Source organism: Spermophilus citellus (genome assembly GCF_964194105.1).
Source record: "Spermophilus citellus genome assembly, chromosome: 6".
Lineage (NCBI taxonomy): Eukaryota > Metazoa > Chordata > Mammalia > Rodentia > Sciuridae > Spermophilus > Spermophilus citellus.
The window spans coordinates 70,550,018-70,569,287 of record NC_138187.1 but is presented as its reverse complement, the minus strand read 5'-3'; the positions used below and the strand labels follow the sequence as shown (position 1 = coordinate 70,569,287).

General features: G+C 39.3%; 1 protein-coding gene across 2 annotated transcripts in view; it reads right to left on the bottom strand.

Moving 5' to 3' along the window:
* CCNY (cyclin Y) overlaps nt 1–19,270 on the bottom strand; it is a gene marked incomplete at its 5' end in the record, with an annotated part of 201,458 nt that overhangs the window by 139,731 nt on the left and 42,457 nt on the right. The window lies entirely within an intron of this gene.

The following is a 19,270-nucleotide window of genomic DNA, read 5'->3' as shown; positions in this document are numbered from 1 at the left end:
GGAAAGCAACTTGTATCTAGATGATGTTTACCCAGGACCCTGCTGACTGATGAGCCACTTCTGTCTCTCTGTCATTTGTTCAATCTTACAATTTAGAGTATCAGAATCAAAGCTGGACGCAATAGTAGGGCATGCCTGTAGTCCCAGCTACTCCAGAGATTGAGGCAAGAGGATCACTTGAGCCCAGAAGTTCAAGGCCAGTTTGAGCAACACAGTGAAACTCCATCTCAAAAAAAAAAAAAAAAAAAAAAAAAAAAAAAAAGAAAAGAAAAGAAAAGAAAAGAAAAGAAAGAAAGAAAAGAAAAGGCAGGAGCAGTGCTGGGGGGAAGGGGGCTGGTATGAGGATCATAGCAGTCTCCTCACTCACTACAAAACAGGCAACAGTTCCCAACCAGAGCCCAGGCTCCAAAGTAGCATATGGCGGAGAGAGACCTCCTACTGGCCTATGGTCACACTCCTTGATCACCTGACTCTACTTTCAGTTCCACAGTACCCAGGAAAGCCCAGGTATTACTCTCAGGCTACCATCACCAACACCAGCTCCATATGTGGATTAGAATGTCTCTCCTTCCCCAGTACTCGGAGAACAGATTATAGTATCACACTTTTCCCTTTCCCTCTAGTCCTGAAACCAAGCATGCAACCAGAGGGAGTGACTCCTTATATTTTAGGTCATAATTCCCTCTGAGAATCTTAACCCAAAGTGAAAATTGGCATTTTAAGATCCTCTCTTCAATCCACACAGGAATCAAAATGAGATGCCTGATGAACAAAGTGTCTCAAGCCCATAATCCCAGCAACTCAGAAGGCTGAGGCAGGAGGATTGCCAAATTCAAGGCCAGCCTCAGCAACTCAGCAAGGCCCTGTTCTCAAAATAAAAAATAAAAAGGGCTAGGGATGTGGCTCAGTGATAGAGCATCTCTGGGTTCAATCACCAGTATCACCAAAAAACGGGGGGGGGGGGGGGGCATGCTGAAGGAAAGTGGAAGGGAAAGGACATGCACACAGGCCAAGTGGAAGAGAACACAGTTCCCACGCACCGAAATGGTGTCTGGTATCTCATATATAATCACAACTTTTCTTTCTTTAGTTTGGTCCATCTCAACTAGGCAGTCGGTTCAAAGCAACATCCCTGAACTATGGCAAAAAGGAAAAAGGTGATAGCTCCTTAGGATTCCCAAGGGCCAATCTTTGCTTCTAAATAATAACAAAACCTACTGCATTTAGTTGGCAGGACTTCAGACAATGAAGATAAAGCTATCTATGTCCATAGGCAAATGTGAAGCAAGGAAGCTATCAGAGACATCACTGCAGCCTGCACACAGGCTTAGCCCCAAAACTCCTCTGAACATCTGAGTTTTGTCACAGCTTTTCTTCTTCAGAATACAAATATTTCCTGCTGGCTCCAAGTTTATCTTGTATGTTCTGCACAAGAGTCCACTTAGCACTGATGAAAGGACTCCAGTCTTGGGAAGGAAAAGAAAGGGATATTATAAAGTGTAGGGGCCAAGTGGGTACCTGGAGCTTCCACATATGCATTACTTCAAATCTACACCTGGAAGTTTGACACCAGAATTTCAGAAAGCAAAAAAAGTGATCTGACTCATAAGCTTCATATTTCCCCCACCCAAGTAGCAATGGGATTACAACCCTCTATGACTTTATAATCCTTTATGACTAGAGATGGTAAGAAACACAGAGCTTACAGGAAACTTACAAAAGGCCATTTACCCACAAGAAAAAGAATGTTCCATATGTACGTCCTCTACTAAAGGACGTGAATACTACCTGGAGAGCTTCCTGGGGGAGAGCAAGCAGAGAACTTCAGAGATGATGCCACACCATCCCCAGCAACATCGGATATCTGCCAGCAACCACTCCCACAGCTGCATGTACCCAACTGCCTTGAGCGTCTCACAAACCCCACAGAGCAAAGCTAGAGTTCTTTTTCCTACCCAACCCAATAGAACAGAGAACCCAGAAGGGAGGAAATAATTTCTTTGGGGAGCTGGTGGAAACACCAAAGTACCTGGCCCACTGATGGTACCATATAAGATTGCATATCATTCAACAGCTTAGAGCTGAAAAGAGCTAATTATACAATCCAAGGATTATCCAGGCCTCAAGATTCCTCCTCCTCTTGGCAGCCTGCCCTTTCTCATTCTTCAACTAGGAAGGATGAGCACAAATGAGGCAGGTGAAACACCAGCTCGTCTGGCAAGTGGCTAGGGAAGAAGTGAGAATTAAACTATTTGTCAAGAAAGTCTTTTCTGTATCTCAAGCTCTATCTACTGTTTTCTGTATTCCATGATCCCTGATGGCATTACCATGGATTTTAAAGAGATAAGTCTAATTCCAAAAACCAGCAGGTATTGCTTCATGCACTACTATAGTTTGAATGTAGTTTAACTATGTCTCACCAGGTTCATGTGATTAGAGGCCTTGTCTCCAGGAAGGTACTACGGAGAGGAGTTGAGCCTCTAAGAGATGGGGCCTACTAACAGGTTCTTAGGTCACAAGTATTAAGGTAGCTCTAATGAGACCCATGAGTTCTTGCAAGAAGGCTGTTATAAAAGCATAAGCCTGGCCCCACCCGGCTCTCTTTGGTTCCTGTCTTGCCACATAATCCCTTCCTCCTGCATTTTTCACCTTACACCATAAGGCCTTCACTAGGGTCTATAATATGTATACTATTTGGACTTTAAGCCTGCAAAACTGTGAGCTAAATACACCTTTTTCTTTCTGAAGTTAGCTGTCTCAGGTACTTTGTTGTGGTGACAAAAGCTGACTAATATAGTATTTATTGGTTAATTGCTATGTGCAGACCACTATATTTAAGAGAAGAGATATAAAAGATCTTACCAAGATCCTAGTCCTCTGGAAAACAGCTTGCAGAAGGGGAACACAGAAAAAGATAACTGCAAAGCTATACAACAATTTACATGCTGAGAGCAAAATCCTTTCTTGGGTGCCTCTCCGGCCCTACAGACCCACTCACATACCCACACACTGGACCAGCTGAGGGCAGCTTTAAACTTCCCCCTGCAGAAAATGAGTTCTCTTGCTCCATGGAGAAGCAGTCACCAATTCCCCAAACCTAAACCAAGCCTTTGAAAAGCACCCAGGGCAGCCAAAGGTAAAGCTTCCAAGACAAAAAATAAAGAGCCCAAAGAAACTAAAAATAACACACAGTCAGACACTGATGAATTTCTCCTTGACCAAATTCTAGTCAGGATTCTCTGAACCCTCTCCCCAACTAAGCTTCAAGACTTTTGGACTTCTGTGTCCTCTCCACCATACAGCTTTCACAAGAATCCTGCTAAGGAAGTATAACCAAAATCCCCCCTCTTGATATCTCATCACCCTTGATACCTAGTGAGGTTCTTCATTCTCCACCATCTCCCAGATGATGTCTGATCACCTCATCCTATCTTTAGCAAGAATCCTACTAGGTAAGTTTAGCTAGAATTCCCATTACCCTGAAGTTTTCTCTTAGTAATTTTCCATCTACTGACCATACCCCCCATCCCTGCACCTGCTCCTTAGCTATAAATTCCCACTTGCCTATGCTATATTCAGAATTGAGCCCTGTTCTAATACTGGGATGCCTGTTCCCTATTGCAATCGTTTTCCTAAATAAAATCTGTTTCTACCATCTAACTGCTGTCCAGCTTGGTTTTTTTCCTTTTTTTTTTTTTTTTTTTGTTGTTGTTGTTGTTGTTGTTGTTGAACCCTGGGGTGCCTTAACCACTAAGCAATATCCCTCATCCTTTTAATTTTGAGACAGAGCCTTGGTAAATTGCTGAGGCTGACCTCAAACTTGCAATCCTCCTTCTGCCTCAGCCTCCCAAGTCAAAAGTCAGAATTTGTTTTTTTAATACAGAGTCCTCCCAGTAGAATGTATTCTACTGGATATACTGGCCATGTCATTTTATAGAGACCATGGTGGTCACAAAGTAAGGCTAAGTCAGAAATGAGAAACTTGCTCTAAAAATGAAACAAAATTCCTGGACTAAAAGGTGTGAGTAGTCACAGATACTTTAAATATTAACAAGGGTCCAGGTCTGCATGAGAAAACATCAAAAAGACTAGTCTGGCTGAGAACCAACTGCGATGTGGGCATCACAGAGCCATACCCAGCACCTCTGACTGGCCCAAACACTGCACAGGGCCATGTACCAATGTGACCCACATATTTCAATTTGAAATTTGATTCTCAGCCATCAACCAATTGCCCCTTTCCCTCTGATGTCTTTTTTTTTTTTTTAAACAATTGCAACTCTTGAAGTCTGCAGTCAAATGAATGGTTTTGCCAAACAATTTAAATCACAATTATTAGGCTTTTCACAGTGTGAAATTCTTAAAGACAGCTGAAAATGCAAATGACCCTGTGAAATTCTTTTAAAGACAGCCCAAAATGCAAATGTTAACTTAATCAGAGCAGTTTGGGCAGTTCCTTTCAGCATTCTCTCCACTAACCCATTCCTATAAATTGTCCCCATTAGGCTTCTAAAAGTGGAAGAACTTTGGTAGTTAGAAATCTGAAAACATCCAGATGGTTCTAAGAGGAGAAGTGGGGAGATCACAGCACTAATGAGCCTCAGACTCAAATGTCTGGAAGAAGGCAGGAGGTAAGGCACTGTGTGCAAGGAGTCCATTTCCCAGCTCTGATTAAAAGAATGGCACCCAAAAACAAAGAACAGGTTCACCGAACCAGACTTTCAAAGAAAGGGTCAACTCATCCCAGTCACCCAGAGTCATACCCCTGCCTCAATACAACTGTTTTCTTAAATGTCAGCAGACATCTCCACTGCCTTCTCCTCATGACTACTTACCAAATAAAGCCTTCACCACCATTTTAAAAAATAAAATAAAATAAAAAATGCAAGCAGGAGCTAAAGCTGAGACAGCTATGACCAAAACACATAGGTTCTAAGGCCTAATCCATAAATTGTTTGTTACTCACTAAAATCTTTCCCTATCCTACCCATTCTTTCAGTAGTGTATGGATTGTGCCTTTTCCCCTCTGGGTACAGGTACAGGATGATGTCATCAAGATGCCTCCAAGAATTTGTCCCTACCTTAGCTACTCAATAAAAAGCTAGCCCCCTTCCTTTGTTTGTGGCCAGCTGGTCTCCTTCTCCTGGAGGTGAGCCCCCTCACCTTTTTCCTCTACCCAATTAAAGTCTTGCCTGTGTATGGTACTCTTTAGCCAGATTTCATTTCCATTGTCATTGGATGAGAAGTTCTTGTCTCTGGTTTCACAGGTACAGCTCACTGGTCAGCTGCCTCTTGACATTGAGAATGGATGAGAACCAGAGAAGAGAAAAAATGTGAGAAAAAGTAAGGGAGATGAAAACTAGTGAAAACCCAGCCTCTACCTCAGAGCAAAGCCTGTCCAAGAAAGGGACATGACCTTTGTCCTTGGAAAAACCCACAGAGCACTCCTAGGCACATTCCCACCCTGCTAAGTTGTTTATCTACAAATAACAGGAGAGATCTGCTTCCCCAGGTGTCCCTGACTCAGTCAGGCTAGGTGGAGATCCATAGCAACCCCCTAGCAGCCACCAATCAGCATGAGACAGGGAAATACCTGGGATGCCAGATGACCCTCCCAGCAGTTTATGGTGGTTGATAACATGTTGGGAAACCATGTAGTTCCAGCACGTACACCCCTCTTGGCTCAAACCAATCAGTTCAAACCAATACTCCTTTTGTTCTGACCAATCACCCCTACCCAACTTGTTCCCGCCAGTGAATGTGCTAATCATGTTTTAGAGTTGTTATTTGATTTTCCCGCGGTGTGTGATGATTTGCTATGATGTATGTGAAGTCCCTGCCCTCTCCAAAAAAATGTATAAAAATGCTGCAAACCCTGGGCTCGGGGCCTCTCAGCGTCACCAGTTGCTATGTGTGCGCGCGGAGGACAGAGCTAGCTCGCAATAAACACCTCTTTGCTGCTTACATCGATCTTGGGTCTCTGGTGGTCTTTGGGGGTCCTGAATTCGAGCATAACACTAACTGCATGGGGCCTACAGATCAATACTAGTCTTTACATAGATTCTCCAGAAAACATCCTATGAGTAAGACAAGTGTTCCTAAGACATGGGTACAGAAAAAGTGCAAGGTGGAAAGACAAGGGATAAAAGGAAAGGAAGGGAAGAGATGTACTAAATAGCACTATTCACACTTGACTCACAGATAAGCAAGTAGGCCACAATTTCTCTCTGAATAAATAATAGCACAGGATACCACTAAGGACAATGTCAATAAAAAGCCTAGGTCAACCAGGAGGAAAACACTTGTATTTGATCATTTCCTTTTCCTAACACAAGTCAACTCTATTTACCATGTATTTATTAGAGCATCCCTCTACTAGATATGTGTTAAAGAAAAAAAAAATTATTCTGATACTCATTAAAATGGTAAAGATGACTCTAACCAGACTATTGTTGTAGATATCTAGACTACCATTAATATAGAAGAAAGATCCAGCTCAATTAAGAACATACAAAGACAGCTGGGGATTTATAAACAGTTAGTAGAAAGAGGGACCAATGGATGGAAAATCACAAAAAGGAGAGACATATGAAGGGTAGGAAGATTTTTGTTAAAACAATTTAACAAGATGCTTACCAAGGGTTGGGAGTATAGCTCAGTGGTATAGCAACTGTCTAGCATGCATGAAGCCCTGATCAGTTCAATCCCTAGCAAGGAGTCTTACTAAATGTACTGAATGCAGGACAGAGTATTCAGATGAGGCAGGAATCTCCCTAAACTGACTTAGCAATATTCCTAGTAAAACTAAGTAGACTAGACAGGCTCAAGAAAGAGGCTTACCTAAAAATAGGGTTCAGAGGAGCCTGACTAAAGTTTGGTCAGGGAAAGAATGTGACCTGGGATAAGGCCACACAAAATCTTCTTGGCCTCTATGTCCCAAGCCTCTCTGGCTGCCCTATTACCTGGTCATCTCATTTCTCCACTCTCATTCTGCAGAATTAACCTAAGACTCTAGGCAGGGCTCTCCTACCTTTCTCCCCTTCTCCCCTGCTCTTCTACCAAGGAACAGAATGCTCCCTTTCCTTGCAGTAAAAAAAGAGTTACCCAAACATGTCTTATACTTTCCTACACCCTCACCTTTCCCCTACCCATCTCCCCATCACCAGAATGTTCTCTGTGTCCTTGTGACATCTATAGAAAATTCTTACTCACTTTGAGAACAGATTTTAATCCCAATGCCTTGAAAGTCTTCCCACACCCTCTGCTGGACCTACCTCCTCATCTACACAAGGTATTGTACCTAATCACCAACTATATTGCTTTTTAAAGCACTCAGTCACATATGAACTATAAACTCCTTAAAGAAAGGAATCCTTTCCAGGGCCACTTGTATCTCTCACAATACCTAGAACAGTGCTTTTCCATGGTCTTTATGTACACAACTTCATGGGAGACACTTTTTCCTTGTTTGCCAAAAAAATAAAAAATAAATAAAAATTTCTTTCAAATTAGCTAATTTTTTAAAATGCTCATAGAATGAATAGGGTTCCTCTATGATAAATATCATTAAGCATGAAGTGAGTTATTCCTACTACACACGGTGATGAAAGAAAAAATCAATAAAAAGAGAGTTCCTGGGAACACTCATTCTATTTTATAGAAATGAGGTGTTACCCAATTCTAAAATCACAAATGAAAGCCAATTAGATCATAAACTAAATTAAATTACAAATAAAAGTCAATCAAGATCTATAACAAAGTGAATGAGAGATACTGTCTTTAAAGATCCTGTAGTTATTTTCTTTTAGACTCTTACAATTTGGATGTGGAATGACTCCCCAAGGCTCATTTGTGGAGGGCTTGGTTCCCAATGGACAAGGTTCAGAGGTGGGAAATGACTGGATAGTAAGGGCTCTTCTCTGTTCTCATCAGTGGGTTAATCCACTGATGGATTCACAGCTAAATAAACTACAGGGGAGTGGTAGAAACTGCAGAAGGTGGAACCTAGTCGAAGGGAGTATACTTAGGGACATAACCTTGGAAACTACATCTTGTTTCCAAGCCCTTTCTTCCCCCCAACCCCGCTTCTCTGTTTCCCAGCTGTCATGAAATAAGTAGCTGTGCTCCACAACGCCTTCTACCATAACGTACTGTCTCACCACAGGCCCAGAAACAATGAAGCCACCTGACAATAGATTAAAATCTCTGAAACCATGAGTTAAAATAAATTTTTCCTTGGTTTTTCTCAGGTATTCTGCCACAGGGATATAAAGCTGACTAACACACAGGTTTAGGTATTTTTTCTGCAATAAACATGATATTTCTTTTATAATACAGAAAATGCCATTCTGAAGACATTTTCACAAAATAAATAATAAGTATTATACAAATTTAGAAAAGACTGAGAATCATATATCTAGCATCAGGTGGTCATAGGAGAAGTAGCCAGTACTATTTAGGCAAATAAAAACAGGAAGGGGGAAAAGAGGAAGTGTAAGAGAAGTAGAACAACAAGGAGAGAGAGGAAGGGGCAGACAAGCAATCAATAATTACAACTACCATTTATTGAGAACCTGCTAGACACCAGGCTCTCTACAAACATCATCTTATCTAATTTCTCAACTACTCAGTAAGGTATATATTATAATTCCCATTTTAAAGATGAGAAAACTGAAAACTAGAATAACTTGCCCAAAGTCACATCCCGCCCATCTAGTAAGCCACAAATACATGTGATAAAAGCAAGATCAAGTTATGCTTCTGTGCTATTTTATATGCTAAATTTTGTAGTGGTAAGTGGTATAGAGTACACTCTTTTTACTCTGCTAGAATTTTTGGCCTGGGTTCTGTGTTCCTAACAGGGATCCTTAGATGCTTGGCCTCAGGCTCCATCTCTCAGCAGGGAAGGCTCTAGGTTCCCATTTAGCTTCAACTTGAGCAGTCTTACTTTTAATCCATTTAACATATCTTGAGTATTTGCATAAGATACTATTTTTTTAAATACAAGAATTCCAGTACTTCCAAAACTAAAACAATTTGAAAACCATTGCCTTATGCCATATTGCCAACCACAAAGGCCCTAAGGGATTCAAGATATATTTGGTAGGTATGCTGAGCTGCAGAATACTGAAGGAAGTAGAGTCCTGCCCTGAGCATCTGCTGGGAAACAAAGGGAAATGAGACTGAAATATGAGGGCCCAGAAAGTTCCAGAGGCTCTAAGGTATGGAAGCCCTCTTATTGGTTGATTACTGCCTGCTATTGGCTTAAACCAAAACCAAATCTGCAGATATATCTTCAAAGCAGCCAGCATTTAAATTAAAACTTGAAAAAGCCTATTATTTTCTTACAGCTAGCTTTGATATAATAAATTTCAACATCAAAACTAATACAACAAAAATGCAACTCTATTTTAAAATCATCTCAAAGTATGCCAATCTTAAATTGGGTTTTCTCAGCATTCCTATTCCTGGGGTGAGGATACTGTCTGCTGGTGCTGCAGGCATACTGGGCAACTGTTTCAAGGTGTTTCTCCAGCCTAGGTTTGTCTCCTACTTATTAATCTTTGAAGCCATCAAAAAGGAAATGTAGAAAAAGTGAAAATTAATTGATGAGAACTTATCTATACTCAGATACAAATATATATGATAAAAGCAAGACCAAGTTATGCTTCCATGCTAATTTATATGCTATATTTTGTACAAACAAAATCTGATAGTTCTCACTTTCGGAAATTATAATTCTTAAAAGCAAACCAATGAATGGTGTAAGATTTTCCTCATTTTCCATTTACTAAATACTATTATAAGTGATATTCTCTGTTTAGAGGAGAACAGTTTTCAGATACACAGCATAGATTCATTTTGTTTATTTTATTTTATACTCATGACCAATATCAAATGCTGCCTTTATGAAAGCAGGCAACAATAATGCATTCTTATTGTACACATAGGTTTCATTCTAAGCACAGAAGAGCCAAGTCTGACATTACTGGTTTTATAAAGTCAAGATAAAAAAGGATTTTTGAATTCTCACTACTTTGTTATAAAAGTTACAATTCTCTAGCTCTCAGTTTGTTCATAAATAAAATCAGGAGGTTGAAATTCCCCAATGGCAAACACTGAGCAGTAGGTACTGTAGTAATGCTGGGAATTCAAAGATGAAACATAGTGCTGGCCTGGAGTTTATGAAATCTAGTAGGAGTGATATACATGTAAATAGGCCACTTCTATATAACTTGGTACACACATCAGGGTACTATGGAAAAACAAAAAAGCTTACAGAAAGCAAAATAATGGCTCCAAAGATGACCATGTCCTAATCCCTGGAAAACTATATATTACCTTACAAAACGACAAAAGGGGATTAAGAATTCAAATAGCATTAAAGTTTCTAATCAACTGACTTTAAAATAGATTATCCTGGATAATCTAGGTGGGTCCAATGAAATCCACTTAAAAATGGAAGAAGGCAGCAAAAGAAGAAAGAGGTGACGACAGAAACAGACTAGATGCTAGGTTACTAGCTTTGAAGATTGGAGGGGACCAGCAGCCAAGGAATATAGGCAGGCTCTAGCAGCTGAGGAAGGTAAGGAAACAGATTCTTCCCTAAAGCTTCCATAGAAGAATGCAGTACTGTCTACCTCTTGATTTTAGCCTAGTGACAACCCCAAGTCAGATTTCTAAACTATAGAACCACAATATATCTGTATTGTTTTAAGCCACTAAGTCTGCAGTAGAAAATACACAGTCCTTTAGTAAGCAAATGCTATTATTTGTATGTCAAAAGAGAACACTCTTTCTTACAAATATTTCATCAGCCATACTTCACAAGGAGATCAAGGACATCAACCTACAGCTTGATGCATAAACAAACTAAATTATACACATTCACCATGTTAGATTAAGTCTCCAGTGCCTGCTTGTAAACATCCTTCACAAACTGACTAGTCAAAAGAGCTGTGATTTGGGAGACAAACTACTCGCCAATACAAGGTCATGCCTATTCATACCAAAATGGCCAGTATTACCACTCTGCTGACTTAAGTGCCACATATGCAAATGCTTCTGTAGGCCTTCTGAAATGTCTACTCTGAGATACTCTGTAAATACAGATAGAATGTAACATTCAATGTGATACCAGGAAAAACTGCAGACTCCTCTGAAGCCAGAGTGTGATCCTCTGGAAATGCTCTCATGAGGAGTCAAAAGAGCCCCACAGTTATCTGTAAGGCCACATTCTGAAATATTAGAGACCATGAACAAACACAAAGGGGTTGCTTCCCCCAGGGTACAAGTCCTGTATTTGTTTGCTTACTTGAGATGACTCAGAGGAGCAAAACCTGGACAGATCTGAGGCCAAATGAGCAAGAGCCACACCTGATTTGATTAGTTTCATGAAAGCTGCACTCCACTGTGAAATTCTACCGCTACATTCAGAATCCATCAACCATCTGTGGCTTTTAAATACTATCTTGTGGATCCTGGCAACCAGAATATTCAGGAGGAAAATGTTTAACTCTACGTGCTGTGCATTAACTACTAAATTTATTTATATAAACTCCAAAGATTTATTCTTGCTTTTTTGAAAAAAAAAACTCTGAAAAACTGGCCACAATAAGTTTTAACAAACAAGGAAACTGTATGTATATAATCACTTTTAAGAAAAGGTGTACATGTATATTCCTTCCTCCCTCTTCTTAATCTCTTTATTCACCCTTTGTTAGGATTATCACTTGACATCCTATTTTTCATATGGAATAAATGGACTGTATGAAAGCCTTCTCCCCATCCTTGACCTACCTCTGCACCAAACAGAATACTGAATAAAAAGTCTTAATTCAGCCTAGGGTTTCTTGGGTTTCTTGGTTACCGTAAGTGTAGAGTAACCTCTTCATTTCTATCCTCCATGGGCCTAAGAACCATCATTCTAACCTTATGTTTTCTTTTGAGAGCTCCTCAGCTCTTCAGGACAATAAAGGGGAAAAGAAGTCAACATCCTGAGGAAAAAAAAAAAAAGAAATATATCACTTGCCATATTATCTTGTTTTTTATTATTTATTTGTTATTTTTAGTTACACATAAAAGAATTATTTTGACATATTACACATACATGGAGTATAACTCCCCATTTTTGTGGTTGTATATGATGTGGAGTTACACTGGTCATATATTCATATATGTACATAGGAAAGATATGTCTGATTCATTCTACTGTCTTTTCTATTCCCATCCCTCCTCCCTTCCCCCTCATTCCCCTTTGTCTCATCCAAAGTACTTCTATTCTTCACCCTACCCCCACTTATTGTATGTTAGCATCCACATATCAGAGATAACATCTGGCCTTTGATTTTGGAGATTTGCTTATTTCATTGCGAATTACAGTCTCCAGTTCCGTCCATTTACCAGCAAATGCCATGATTTTATTCTTCTTTATGGCTGAATAATATTCTGTTGTGTATATATATCACATTTTCTTCATGCATTCATCCACTGAAGGGTACCTAGGTTGATTCCATAGTTTAGCTATTGTGAATTAAGCTCTATAAACACTGATGTGGCCACATCACTATATTATGCTGATTTTAAGTCCTTTTGACTATATACCAAGGAGTGGAATAACTAGATCAAAAAGGTGGTTCCATTCCAAGTTTTCTGAGGAATCTCCATACTGCTTTCCAGAATGGTTGTACCAATTTGCAGTCCCACCAGCAATCTATGTGTACACCTTTTTCCCCACATCCTCACCAACATTTATTATTACTTGTATTTTTGATAACTGACACTCTGACTGGAATGAGATGAAACCTCAGTGTAGTTTTAAGCTTCATTTCTCTAATTGCCAGAGATGTTGATATTTTTTTCTTATATTTGTTGACTGATCATATTTCTTCTTCTGTGAAGTGTCTGTTCAGTTCCTTTGCCTATTTATTGATTGGTTTATTTTTGTGTGTGTGCGTGTGTGTATGTTAAGTTTTTTAGAGTTCTTTTTATATCTTGGAGATTAATGCTCTGAGGTACAGGTGGCAAAGATTTTCTCCTATTCTGTAGGCTCTCTTTTCACATTCTTGATTGTTTCCTTTGCTGTGAAGCAGCTTTTTAGTTTGATTCCATAGTTTAGCTATTGTGAATTAAGCTCTATAATATATTGATTCTAGATTTTACTTCTTGTGCTTTAGGAATCTTGTTGAGGAAGTCAGTTCCTACACCTATGTGATGGAAAGTTGGGCCTACATTTTCTTCTCACGGGCACAGAGTCTCTGTCTAAGGTCTAGGTCCTTGATCCACTTTCAGTTGAGTTTTGTGTAGGGTGACAGAGAGGAGTCAATTTCATTCTGCCACATATGGATTTCCAGTTTTCCCAGCACCACTTCTTGAAAGGGCTATGTTTTCTCCAATGAATGTTTATGGCTCCTTTATCTAGTATGAATAACAGTATTTATGTGGGTTTTTCCTGTGTGTCTTCTATTCTGTTCCATTGGTCTTCATGTCTGTTTTGATACCAATACCATGTCATTTTTGTTTCTATAGCTCGTTGGTATAATTTAAGATCCGGTATTGTGATGCCTCCTATTTCACTTTTCTTGATAAGGAAAATTGCTTTGGCTATTCTGGGCCTTTTATTTTTCCAAATGAATTTCATGACTGCTTTTTCTATTTCTGTGAAGAACATCATTGGAAATTTAATAGGAATTGCATTAAATCTATATAGCACTTTTGGTAGATAGGGCCATTTTGACAATATTAATTCTGCCTATCCAATAACATGGGAGATCTTTCCATCTTCTATGGTCTTCTTCAATTTCTTCATTTAGTGTTCTATAGTTTTTATTGTAGAAGTCTTTCATCTCTTTTGTTAGATTGATTCCCAATTTTCTTTTTTAGGCTACTGTGAATGGGATAGTTTTCCTATTTTTTCTTTTAGTTGATTCATCACTAATGTATAGAAACACAATTGATTTATGGGTGTTAATTTTATATCTGTTACTTTGTTGAATTCATTTATGAGTTCTAGAAGTTTTCTAGTGGAGTTGTAATTTCTTAAATGTAATCAAAAAGCAAGAAAACAATCCAATTTAAAAGTGGGCAAAGAAATTGAATATACATTTTTCAAAAGAACATATACAAATGGCCAAATGTTTAACATCACTAATCATCAGGGAAATGTAAATTAAAACCACAATGAGACATCATCCCACTACTGTTAGAATGCCTATTATCAAAAAGACAAAAAATTACAAATATTGGGGAAGATGCAGAGAAGAGGGAATCCTTAAACTGCTGGCAGGAATGAAAAATTAATATAGTCATTATGGAAAACAGTATGGAAGTTCTTCAAAAAATAAAAAATACAACTACCATATGATCCAGCAATCCCACTCCTGTGTATGTATCCAAGTCAATAGCAGGAAACAACTGAAGGGGCCAAAGACTTTTATTTAGGAAACATGAACATAAACAAAAGCAATACTGCACTTTAGGTAACTGCCAGCTTTTCATTTTGATGCTTTCAGAGAACTATCCCTACCCCAACCCCATGCAAACACACACAACAAAAGCACAGGTTTCACTAGCCTAAATTATTAAAAATCAATTAAAGGATTTGACATTATCTACAGAATGAACTGTCCATACAGAATCAATCCTACCAAAGTAACTATATCATATTAAGATGAGTTCCCAGGAATCCACTAGAATTCCCTTCAAATCTGACAATACTGGAAGGCCACATAATGCAAAAAGACTCACCAAAGTCATCACCCTGTGCACTCTTCAGCCATCCAGTTAGCTAAACCTGCATTCCCATACAGTAAAAGTAAAAAATAAAGTACCATATTCATGATGGAAACTGGCATAAAAGGATACTGCAATATATAATTAACTTTTAAAGCTCCAAAATACAAATACTACCTAGATTGTCACTATCAAAGAACTATAAGTCTAAGTTGAGCACCAGAGGCCCACTGTTTACCTGCCATTTTCTAAGAACCATGACACTTGTAGTTCTCCTGGGGGAGACCTACAAGCCAAAAATACTATCATTCTGTACTGATGATACCATTCTACTCTGATTTGCCTTTTTTCTCACATCAGGTTAATAGCAGCTAAGGATAACAGGCTCCAGACTCTCATAATACAAAGATTTTTAAAAAGGAAAAATTCACAGAGGGTAATAGATGACTTCTCAACCAGCCTATAAGAAGTTAAGCATCCCAGGTCACCAGCTCTCTTCTTTCACAGGAACATGACACAGATTTTCACCTAAATCTAACTTGAATTATACATCCAGAGGCCCTAAAGCACAACCAATTTCTACCCTTCTAATTCTCACTTCAGAATGCTGGGAAAGAAACAAGACACTTAAATCACACGAAACACCAACACAGAAATGTAATGATGTTAGGATTCACATGTATTCCCAATAAATTGTGTCTTCAAGCTCATTGGAATCGACAATATAAGGCTGATGTTTTCTCTTTCAAGTGCTCAGCAAAGGGCACTGACATTCTCAATCCAAGTAATTAAAAATCTCATTCTCAGAAAAAAATAATAATAATAATTTTCTCCTTTACCAAACAACCCCAATATCCAACACTAAATGTTTTTGATAATGCACATTACAAAACACAACTGGATTCTAAAATTTTTTTATCTTTTAGGAATATAACAGTAAAAGTAAATTTTTTAATTGCTTAAAAATAAGTACCAGTGGTCCTAGGTACTCTGAAACAAGTTTTCTAAACTATCACAAGTCCCTGCTGTGCTAATTAGACCATATAACCTCTTGAAGATTTTTACTATGTCAGGGAATCCTCAATTTTAATAGTATTTATTCCTAGGTGATTCTTAAGACCAAGCAAGTATGGGAAACAGTTCTTTTAGGTAGAAAAAGTATCCCTTTCCCCATCCCCAAGATGGATGTCGGGGTTTTGGGCCCCCCATTCCCTCCTGACCTGTGGGAGAGATTGGGGGAGCATGTCCCGACCAGGACAGGCCAAGAAAGGTAAAGGTCAACTGGCCGCCCACACCCAGCCCTCCCTCCCTGGAGGACAATCAGACTTGCCAGGGAAAACTGTCAAAGCAGGATCTCATTTAATGAGAAAACATACACAGCTAATATAATGTACAGGAGCCAAAGGTCAGCAGGGTGGGGAGAATTTACATCTGCACCCATCCTCCATGAGGGCAGAAGGGTTCTAAGCCTATCCTAGAGGTGGTCCGATTCTTCATCACAACCCACCGCAATGCCCTCTGGCTAATCACTAGATGCTCTCTTAACCACTTGTGGCCCCAGGAGTGGGAAGCGGGTAGCAGCCAGCTAGTTAAGTTTCCTCTTTTCTGATGCAACATGTCCCACTTTACATCATGCCCTACAGATGGCATCTCTTTACATTTCTCAGGCTGGCCTTGAACTCCTGGACTCAAGTGATTCTCTCACCCTCAGCCTTATGAAAAGCTGTGACTCTCTAGGGCTATGCCACCTTTCTTTGCTTAAATGATTCCTTCTTATTGAATAACTCCAGGAATTCCTAGCTTAGAGTAAAGCTGGTTTCTTTTAACACTTTAATGAGGCTTTAATGTGATAAGTTACATCATGCATTATGGGGAGTTGGAGTAAAAATATATTAAGTGCTGTTTCCCAAACTTATTTTACTATCCTCTTTTATTTAAACAGTAGCAATTTGATGTTCAGTAGATAAGGTACTCTGAAACAATCAATTACAACAATTCCCTTCCTACAAATTCTAGTTAAAGGATGGGACAGTTTTCCTGTTAGTATTTTAGCAGAATAGTTACTCAGCTTTGCACTGCTCCAGAAGATAAGCAGATGGGAGTGACCCTGCAGTGGTGGGGTGGGGTTGGTATGTGTCATGACTCACAGAGGAGTTCAACATGCATTGATTCCATCTGGGTCTACACTCATGCACTGAGAAGGCTCCAGGCCAGTCTTTTTTTTTTCTTCCAGACCAGTCTTATGCATATTGCCTTTTCTCTTCCACAGGGAATTTTTTTGAAATTTTCAAAATAAATGTTTGAAGCTAGTTGTTTAGGTTCCTTACACTTAAGACACAGGAGAAATAATGATCTCTAAGGTCGCCTTGATCTTTTCTAGAACCTATTATATATATCCAGGATTAGAAAGAGAGCTCAATTTCCAGGCATGATAAGGAGTGAAAGAGTAAGGGAAGGACATTTCAGAAATATGCTTTGCCTCCTTTCATATCCTAGAGTATTAAATACTCAATACCCTGTACATAAAAGCTTCAATAATTGGAAGTCGAACTGATTCCAGGTATTCATAACAAAATCAAAACCAAAATAGGACCAGCACTAAGATCTAAGTTTTCAGTGACCTGGAACAAGTGCCTGACCGGCCAGTGGCCTTAATATTAAAAACACCTAAGCAGAGCTGGGAGTATAGCTTAGTGGTAGAGCGACTGTCTAGGAAGTATGAGTCTCTGGGTTGAAATTCCCCCAAAAGAAAACAAGAAGAAACAAAGCAAAATAGTGATCTGTTAGAATTCATGTCCTGCTTCCAAAAATCATCTTCCAAGTAACCCCTAACAAATAACTTAGACAATTTTCCATGTTTAAACCCTCTATCACAAAGCAATCTTCCATACAATCCATTGATTTGTTCACATTTCTTCACCAAGCTATATGAACTCCTTTAGGGACACCTTATAAGCATTAAATTCCTAAAGGGGATGGTTTTGATTCCCCTTTTCTATGGTGGACAGGATTCAAATCAATCAACTGATAGGCAAGACTAATTTTCTTCCTACTTAATCTCAGGGTGAAACAGCTGGGGAGAGAGAGGACAGCGATCTGCAAGAGATTTCTCATCAAAAAAAGCAGTGTCACTATATTTGTGGCCTTTTCTGCACTACTTTATCTTTTTCCCCCACATGCTTCACTTTTTTCCCCAACATCTAACAATCTCACTCAGCTAAAGTGAAGTTATAACATGTGCAGGGTTGAAATCATGCAGAATTATAACTGTAGCTAAGTCAACAAGTCCTGCCAGTAACCTACTTCATCACTCCCCTTGCTCCTCTATCTAAGCACTAACTTAGAATTAAACTTCTAGTTATTAAGAATAGACATCTCCTGCTACAAGACAAAGTCTGGCTCTATTTCTAATGTCTGAATGCTGACAGCTTTCAATCCCTACCACTCCCCTATCTTCCCCTTCTGGGAAAGGTGATAAAAAGACTTGGGACCCCTTCCTTTGGCAGATGGAGAAAGTTCAAAACATCTAAGTCTAGGTAGGAAGCTCTGAAAGAAGCCTTCAGCAGTCCGGCCCTACCACCATCACCCCATCAGAATACAGCCAAGACAGTTTCTTCCCTACTCTCTCAAGATACTTTTGTACATAGTCTAGGGCCTGCCCTGCTCTCCCCCAGAAAGCCTCTATTACATGGAATAAGCCTTTCCAGATCTCCTCGTGCACTGTATGATCTCATTAGTCTTTGAATTATGAACAACTGTTGGGCAGAGTCCAACAGTCCCAAAGTGAAAGATCCTGCATATGCCATTAGACCTTCACCTGATCCAAGGTAGCAATATGATGCATCAACTTCCCCAAAGATTCCTTTGGCTCTATCCATGAGAAGCCTCCATTTTGTCTTCTAATAAAACAAGCCCTTTATAGTTACAAACACATCAGCACATATCAGGAGACAGGTCTAAGGATTGGTGCACATTCTAACTAGCCAACCATAAGATTTTAGATAATTCAACTGACATTTCTGAGTCTTGCTTTTTTTTCATCTACAAAACAAATGTAATAATTAATATACTCTCCCAGTCTAACTACCAGTTAGACTGGGATTCAAGGTAAGGATCAAAATGAGCAAGATCTGGAAGTACCTAGACAGATTCCCTGGGACAGGAGGCCCGTTTCCCTCCCCCCCAACACTCAACTTTGCTCTTCCATTCTCCTCCTAACTCCCCCTTCCTCTCTGTACTGAAGTTACTAGTTCACTAAAACAAACCCATCCACCTCACTTTTCTCAATACACATATACTCTACTCTCACATAAAGAAGCAACATAAAGCAGGACAAAGTCAACCCCTACTAGGAAGTTACCTATATAAACAGGTTAACACCAGACAAAATTTTGCCCTCAAAATCCTTTATTTCTATTATATTATAAAACATTCAAGATCACATCCACAAAAGCCAATCGCGTTTATCACACAGAAGTTAAAATAACTGAAAACTCTCTATCTACCACCATGAGCTCACTAAATGCTTCCCAAAGTTTTC